This window comes from Xenopus laevis, chromosome 2S (assembly GCF_017654675.1).
Source record: "Xenopus laevis strain J_2021 chromosome 2S, Xenopus_laevis_v10.1, whole genome shotgun sequence".
Taxonomy (NCBI): domain Eukaryota; kingdom Metazoa; phylum Chordata; class Amphibia; order Anura; family Pipidae; genus Xenopus; species Xenopus laevis.
In genome coordinates this window covers 124042811-124051632 of record NC_054374.1, presented here as the reverse complement: position 1 = coordinate 124051632, position 8822 = coordinate 124042811, and the positions used below count along the sequence as shown (strand labels likewise).

Genomic DNA, 8822 nt, shown 5'->3' with positions numbered 1-8822 from the left:
TATTTTTTTTCTGTCTTCCAGTGATTCTTATTTTTAGTAGAGCAGAAAACTGAATTTAATTATGATATGCTGTAACTCACTAACAATTTCTTTAAAGCCTGTAAAGAAAAGAAACCATAGATTAAGGATTTTTACCCTATGGGTCAGGTCTTCCTATAATAGCAATTAAGTTACAGAACTAATTCTACCTGGATATTGATAACTGATCTAACCATAAACTTTTGTTTTTAGTAAACTGGGTACATTGATGTAAAAAAACAAATGCTTTTTTATGTTAGTATCACATCAAAATATTTGTATAGTTTTTATAAAAAATAATATATAAATATATATATATTAAAATGAAGCGGTACAAGTTTTTATATAAAATCTTTAATTCAGTTTTTTTAAATCAACAGGGTGTGGGTAAAAATGAGATTGTTGAGCGATTTCTAAATTTTTTAAACAGGCCAAGAGAATATTTACAGCTACAGCTAAGCCCAAGCCAATAAATTATAAATTTTTCACAATATTAAAATGTGTGGTTATTGGAAAAAACATATACATTGCTTTTTGATGAAAACTTCGGTGGATTCCAAACTGCCTTGAACATAGTAGGAGTATAGTCAATGTCCTTGCCCCTTAGAGCTTACAATCTATGTGGGTGGATAAAAATATATGCAGATATGCACTTTTCTATGTCAGGCTCTGCTGGGATTTGAACCAAAGAACTTTGGGTTTCTGGTTCAATGTCTTAAGCACTGGGCCAGGTAAGCAGCCGGCAGGGTTGCTTACTATATATTACCTGGCATTTGCAGACCCAGCCCAGCAGCAGCCTGATTGGTTTACAGTCAGCCAATCAGGGCTGACTCTGCCCTATTTAAGGCCAGCCATCTGTTCCAGTCTGATTCATTGCCCTCGTCACCCTGTCCCTGCCCTTTGTCTGTCTGTGTCCCATGGGTTCAGCCAGCTCTTGCCTGAAAGACTCCCTTTCCTCCTGCTGCCTCCACAGCGCCCCTACCTTATCCTTTACATTCTAGACCCCTTGCCGTCTTGAGGTGGCTTTTAGTTTGCCCCCCCCTTACCTTAAGGGGCTTTGTCGCGGGTCAAGGATTGCTAGTGCTGAGAGGCTTTTTCTTCCTATAGCTCCTGGTAACTTGTGGTTAGCCTGATGTGAATTTTTCAACTCGCCTCATGGCAACAGCACCCCTGCATACAGGCAATGACCATAAGGAATAATCTAAATCACCACAGGGGGGCAAATGTTAGTAAACCCAGTGATTGTAATCACTTAATTGATACCCTGGGCTACTACTGAGTGAGCACCATGAAACAATCTTCTTCCTGCTTCCTATTCCTTTGCATGCAGGTACATGCTGTGATTTTAAAAAAAGAAGCAGGAGAAGAAGATGAATCTGTGGTGCTTAACCTGGGCTGGTGCAGTTTTTACTAATAGGAGCACCAGCATATGGCAGGTGGGTGGGTGCCTAGCAGCTAGACTTTCCTTCTCCTTTAAGTGCCAAAACTGAGCCAGATATGCTCTAAAATGTCACATTTGAATTTTTCTTCAAAGAGCGTGAGAGTGAGTTTCTTACATAGGAATTCAATGATGGAATTCGTGGGAGAAAAATGGAGGATACAGCAAGCAAGCAATATACAGCAATACATTTACACAGATATAATGAGTGGCAGGGGGTTAAAGGGCTTTGAAATAAGCAGAATCATTTTGAATGATATTATTTGCTTAACAAGCAGGGTCGATAAAACGCAAAACCAAGTAGTATTTTCATCCAAGGCCTTACTTGGATCACGCCCCCCCCCATCAATTCCTGCAACTGTCTCAAACCCACTGGCACTTATTCCAAAGCTTTCATCCCCCCCCTTAACTGCATACCCAGTAGGGGCGGAACTAGGGGAAGGCAGAATAGGCAAGTGCCTAGGGTGCAAAGCTTGGGGGGTGCCAGGCACATATCTTTAACTGCTGCCTACCCCAGTTTGGTCTTCAGAGTCTGGCTTGTTGCTTGTTGTTTGCGCGCACATACGCAAGGGGTGGCGTGTATGCACTTACATGGAGGTGAGGGGGTGACGAGGTAGTTCAGTGCGCATGCAAGCTCAGTCAGCATGCATGCATGAGTGCGCAGTGGAGGGGGCGATGCAGCCAGCTGGGTTGCCTGGGGCACCAGGCTGGCCTGGCCAGGCCCTGATACTCAGTTCTGAATGTCTTCTTCATGTGTGCTGGCAGAAGAAGCAGATGCTTCAGTTAGTCACTGGGCTGAAACTAGGGCTTGGACTAGGCAGAATAGGTAAGTTATTATGGTCCTAGTGCCCCCCTACTGTTGTGCCATAGGCACCTACTGCTTCTGCCTACCCTTAGTTTAAATTGGGTAAGGATGCCTTTTGCTCTCGGGATGCACCTTATCCAGGATTCGGTACGGGATTCTGCCAGGATTCGTCTTTTTTCAGCAGGACTTGGATACGGCTGAATCCTTGTGCCCAGCCGAACCGAATCCTAATTTGCATATGCAAATTGGGGGCAGGGAGGGAAATCACATGACTTTTGTCACAAAACAAAGAAGTAAAACATTTTTCCCCATCCCTAATTTACATATACAAAGGCACCCACCCTGTCACCACAACCCGCCACATTTATTTGCTCTAAAAGTGTGTACTTTTATTTATTTATTTTTTTTATAAAAAAAACTTTTTTTCTATCCCCCTTGTACTTGCTCGTAGTTGCCGTCTTGTATGAAAGGAAGCCTCTCGAAGTGACCAGCTTCAACCTCCGTTCATAAACTTCTCCAGGGTCAGTGAAGTACATCATTACAGGGAGAAGGCCTTCTTTGGCTTGATCTGGTCATGCACAGCATTTGACAGCGGTGTGCGTGTACAAAATCTAGGACTGAGTTGGAGCATGTAGAGAAAAAGCATGGGGTCGGGGTCAGCAGCAAGTTTGGACACACCGGCGTCCAATTTGGGCGTGCCTCATTTCTGTGAGCTGGGCTCGGCGGCCCAGTGCAGGAGTGTCCGCGGTGAGGTTCTGGCCCGCGGCCCGTCGTTTGGGGACCCCTGCTTTACGGCACTAGATCTGACCAGCTATTTTGTTACTGGTCTGTAATTTTTTTGCCAAAACCCTTAAATATAAAACCCCAACCCCCCTACCCTACATAGACCCCCACCCCCCTGCTTCCCCCCAGCCTAAGTGTTACCCCCGGTAAATGCCCCAACATCTTTACTTACCTCTCAGTGCAGATTCTGTGCAGCGGAGTTCACAGGCACTTCTCTTCGGTAATCTTCGGGAAGAGAGCGGTGTAACGGCGCATGCGCAGTTGAAGCAATCTTCTGGTTCCGGACAACTGCGCATGCGCCGAAAGTGACGGAATTTGGCGAAGCGCCTGAAGAAGACACGAACATTACAGAAGAGAAGAAGATGGCACCTGTGAACTCCGCTGCACAGAATCTGCACCGAGGGGTAAGTAAAGAGGTAGGGGCATTTACTGGGGGGACCCCTAGGCTGGTGGGGGAGCAGAAGGGGGTTTATGTAGGGTAGGGGGGTAGGGGTTTTTATAATTAAGGGGTTGGTTCTCCTTTAAAGGAGCTGCTTTCCTGCATAGAGTAAATACCTAGCATATTGGAGAAAATTACAAAAATACACATGGAGGAAAAACTTTTTTTTTTTACTCCCAACATGTCTGCCTTTTTTTGGGCTCTTAGGAGATCATCACACCATTAAACACACATAACTTGAATCTCCTGTGTTTTTCATGATTTTCCATTGTCTCCTAATGCATCGTTTGCATCCAGATATGCACTGCGTCTTCAAATAAGTCAATATAAAGTATGGACAGACAGGTGTTTTAATGATTTGTTCAAAGTATACAAATAAACACTTCTGTCAATTTTAGAATTTGTGAATAAGATGAAATCCTGCCACCTGGACTGTATATTATAGTATTGCTACTGGGGCTAATTTGTCCTGGGGGATTCAAGCACTAGTCATGTTCTGGGGCCTGGTGTTGGTTATTCTGTTGCTGAAGATGTTGCACTCTGCTGATATATTTTTGTCACTGTAACACTGATACTATAGCATATTATTAAAACAAATGTGTTGTTTTTGTGGTTAACATTGTACCATTGATACGTATTCTCAGATTTTCCCTGATCTTCAAACTGCTAATTCAAGATCTTTTAAAATTAAATTAAGGACTAATTAGCTTTTTCTTTAATCTTTCTAGTAGCTGTACTCAGAGCAAATTACATTTATTGCTGGGTTGTTAATTTTCCCTTTTTATACAGATCAGCCTCATTACAGGATCCAATTATTTCTGTAACAATATAAGATTGTTTAAATAACCCATAATGCAGTTTAAAATAGATTCCTAGGTTAAGTGTCATTTCAAAGCAAACATGTCACTTGTTATACGTGTATTACTGTAAGGCTCCCAGATATTTACTGTAAGCATAATCTTGCTTTAAGGTCTTTCTTTAAGACCTACCTCTGCAGGCTAGTACTCATATGCAGTAGGTGACATATTTTAACGGAAATACAGTTTTGAAGGCTCAGTTCTTGACACTCTTTGTTAAAACAGCTGTGTTAGCTGCACAAAATACAGGGAATGAGATTCATATAACCATAACCTAAGGATTTCTTAAATGTTCACCCTTTGGCTTCCTTTTTTAATCATATTCAGGTTTCTATATTTTTTTATTCCTCTTTTCAATATTTTAGTTATGCAATATGTCTTCAAAATAAATTCTAACCTGACAGCAAAACAACAGACCTCATCTATAGTGACAGGTCAGTTCCCTGGAACTAACAAGTAGTCAAATATTATCACAATATACTGAGAACTGAGATGTGTTATTGGAAGGTTCAGAAATTGAAGTGCACTGCTTAACATGGATAATATTTGCTAGTGTTACAATGTTGTCACTTATCAAATGATCCCAATGCTGCAAAAATATTTACTATTGTTTTTGTTTTGTTTCCCATTGTTTACTTGATAAAGGGATTCTAATATAGTAGGCAGAAGAGTCACGTGTCTAGGGCGTGAAGCTTGGAGGGCGACAGGCACGTATCTTCCCTGTTACCTACCCCTAGTCCGTCTGAGCGAATTCCATGGATGTTCATGCTTGTTTGCGAGCATGCATAGGCTCGCCCACGAGGGTTGGAGGGGAGCCCCCAGGCAACCCCGCTGACCTGGCCCGTAGTCTCCCATAGACTCCACTTTAATCAAATTATTCAAATTTTCTAAAAGGATGTCCTTTTGCTCTATAACAATAAAACAGGATATTGTACTTGATGCCAACTAAGATATAATTGACCCTTAATGATTTTTTTAGTAGATGTAAGGTATGGTTATTCAAATTATGAAAAGACCCCTTATAGTTGCAATGTGCATGTTTATTCTTTGAATTAGGGCTATAAAAGATATTTGCTGCTGATCCCAATAACTTCTAAATTCACCACAGGTGTAATCTGATGTGATGTGTTCAAACATGCTTATGGGTTTTTACTGTAATCAGTTAATTTGTATGGAGGGGCAAACGCTAGTGTTGTTTGCCATCTGCCCAGCCTTATGCTTAACCGGGCTGCAAATTTAATCTTAATCCAGAACCTCATTAACATCCAGGATTGCTAAAAAGTTCTTTATTGGAGTAGCTCCATTTGTGAATGTGAGCTCTGCACTTTGTTCGCCCTACAGTCAAAGTATTGGATGCAGCTTAATCAAATATATTTTTACTAGTTTATTATTACTTTTTTTTAACATCATAATTGGTAAATAAAATGCTTTACATGTACTTTCTCTGTTACATCATCTTACACACTCTTGACATGTTCACATGTTATTTGTTATAATGAAATGCATTTACTGTACATGAATTTTTGCATTATGGTATAGGTACAACTTAAACTTGTAATAACATAAGTTAAAAAATACTAAGGTGAAATAAAAACCCAAAATAAATAAATACATTTACAATGGTGAGGTAAAAGCAGGTGTATGTTTGTTGTTTCTTTCACAGTGGTAAGGATGTACTGTTGGTATATTTACTATGAATTTTTTACCAGGTTTAGGAGGTTGAGCCCCATAGCTTTTCAAATTTCCCAGGGGATTTTCTTTTAGTGTAGAGGTAGTGCATACATTTTATATACTTCTGCATTTGTTCTAACCATAATTGATGAGTTGGGGGGTCCATATTTTTCCACATTTGAATTATACATGTATGTGCCTGAAAAAGGCTATTACGTATAGTTGTCAAGTTGTTATTCATTTTTTAATATAGTATATTCTGAAGGTTGTGCTTTGTCAGTCAAGATGCAGAATTTACTACAATGTTGAATATCATTTAAAACCAACAGTAAGAATAATAAAAATGAAATACTATTAAAATAAATGCAAGACTCACCTCAGTACCCATTTAATGATAATGTAGTGGTTGGCATTGCTACTTTGCAGCACTAGCTTTCTAGATTCAGGGGAATTTTTAAGTTCCATTATGTAAGATGTAGATGATTAACTTCTCTGTCGTGTATTATTGTGGTGTTTATAAACAAAGGGTGGGTATAATAATACCCTGAACATTATATAGATGCATTAGCATAAATGACCTAGTATAAATCATGGAGAAATAATGTATTTGACGGAAGGCAACCTAGAGCAGTTATGTTGTTATTTCTGTGACAGATTGTAAGTGCAGGCAGCCAAGTCTGTATTTCTAAATTCTCAAACTGAATGTCAAATGTAAATACAGATGGACACGAATCTCTTTGGAATTAGAGCTTAAAAATCTGTTAGCGACCGTAATCCATCTGTTTGTTAAACACTGTGCCAAAAAAGAGATTGAAAACCATAAACCACTCAATATTTGTGCTATATTTTGTCTCAATGAGGAAAATAGACAACACAAATTCATTTTACTTACATTTTCTTAGAGGTAGTTGTATTTGTTATGGGTATTTTTTTAATGGATGCCACCATACAGCTGTCCTCATCACCCCCTGAACTAATCTTAATTTATGTGTGGGTTTGAATAATAATTATCTATCTGTGCTTGTATCATGTTTGTTTCATTAGGGGGCAGATTTATCAAGGGTCGAAGTGAAATTGAGGGAATTTTCGAAGTTAAAAAATTTGAAATTCAAAGTAATTTTTGGATACTTCGACCATCGAATAGGCTACTACGACTTTGACCTTCGATTCAAAGTAAAATCGTTCAACTATTCGACCATTCGATAATCAAAGTAATGTCTCTTTAAAAAAACTTTGACTTCAATACATCGCCAACTTAAACCTGCCGAAGTGCTATGTTAGCCTATGGGGACCTTCCAAAGCATGTTTCTAAGTTTTTTTGTATTCGAAGGAAAATCGTACGATAAAATCGTTAGAATCGTACGATTCGAAAAACGATCAGAGTACGATCATAAGCTTGTACTACGATCGGAATATGATCGTACGATGCAAAAAATCCTATGAATTTGACTTCGAATTTCGAAGTATTTTCCACTTCTAAATTCGACCCTTGATAAATCTGCCCCTAAGTGTCAGAGCTGTCTGATAAGCCATTGCTACTTGAAAGTCTACTTTACTTTCCATTTCCATAGTACAGTTATGGTGCAATGTAATATGTTTTGTTTCACATTGCGAACACTAGCAACCATGTTTAAACGATTTTTGACTGTGGTTCTGATCAGAGAACACAGCTGTTGTTTCTTAACATACGGGCCAATAGAAGTTTTTTGATTCAGTTTTTTTTTTGTAATGAGACAGCAGCTTATTGGCCTGCATGGACCCTGCCCAACCAATAAATGGCCTAAAATAAGCCAGATATCAAACTGGTAGGATAGAAAATGCCATGAGGCGCAGACTATATCAACATCATTGATGTAACACTGTCTTGATGGGTTTGCATAGGCCTGCTTTATGATCTGATCTTTGGCCCAGGGGCAGAACAATCATATCAGCCAGGACTGATGCAGTATGTGGTGGACCAAATTGGGCAAAGTCACACTTCTTTGGGAACCTTGTCAAATGAGCATTTATGTCTATGTGTAACTTTAGGTTTTCTCTTATTATGAAATCTTAAAGCCGCTCTAAGCTTAATACCTCTGTAACTAACAGGGTAGAATGTATATATAATACACTTCGTATAGTTTTGTATTTTCTTGCTCTCCAGGCAGTGCACAAACTTAATAGGTTTGGTCTGTCTCCCTTTTAATCCTTTTTTTTCCATAACCTGTTTTATGGTTTTTGCCACAACCCCAGTGGCACCAAAGTATGCTTCATGCTGCTAGGAGTCTTGCCGAATAAGCTCTGTTTTAGAAGGAATTCACACAGAACTAAAGGGACTAGCATTTGGGGTGGTTCCAATGTAGGTTTTCTAATATACTTTGTTCAATAGAGCTGTGCTACAATTGTGGTTCATCAGTCTCTTTAAATCTCAGAGGGGAGAGTTCAAAGATTATAATAATTCTTTTATAAAAATACCAAATGGTAACCGAAAGTTCCATAACTAATGATCTGTATATGATAAGAAATATCAAATAATGTAACTAGCCAGGTGCTTATCTTAAAATTCAACAAACAAATGCTTTAAACAAAATTTGCTTCAAAATGCTTCAAAATTTGAAAACGAATCATGTTACCATGGTAACAATATCCCAGTGGTATTTATAATATAGTCAAGGTGTCACAAGCAGAGGCATAAATATGAACGGTACAAGTTTGAGTGCAAAGTGAAAAAATGTCCATGAAAATCATTTTATTTCTAGTATACATAAATAAGTATTTACTGAAGAAGAAGAAAAAGAGGGAGATAAATATATTAGAAATGTGTTCTTATAG

At 38.9% G+C, this 8822-nt stretch overlaps 1 pseudogene; it reads left to right on the top strand.

Annotated features, from left to right (window-relative positions):
* Positions 1-341: 341 nt before the first annotated feature.
* Positions 342-8822, top strand: part of LOC108708984 — a 34674-nt pseudogene continuing 26193 nt past the window's right edge.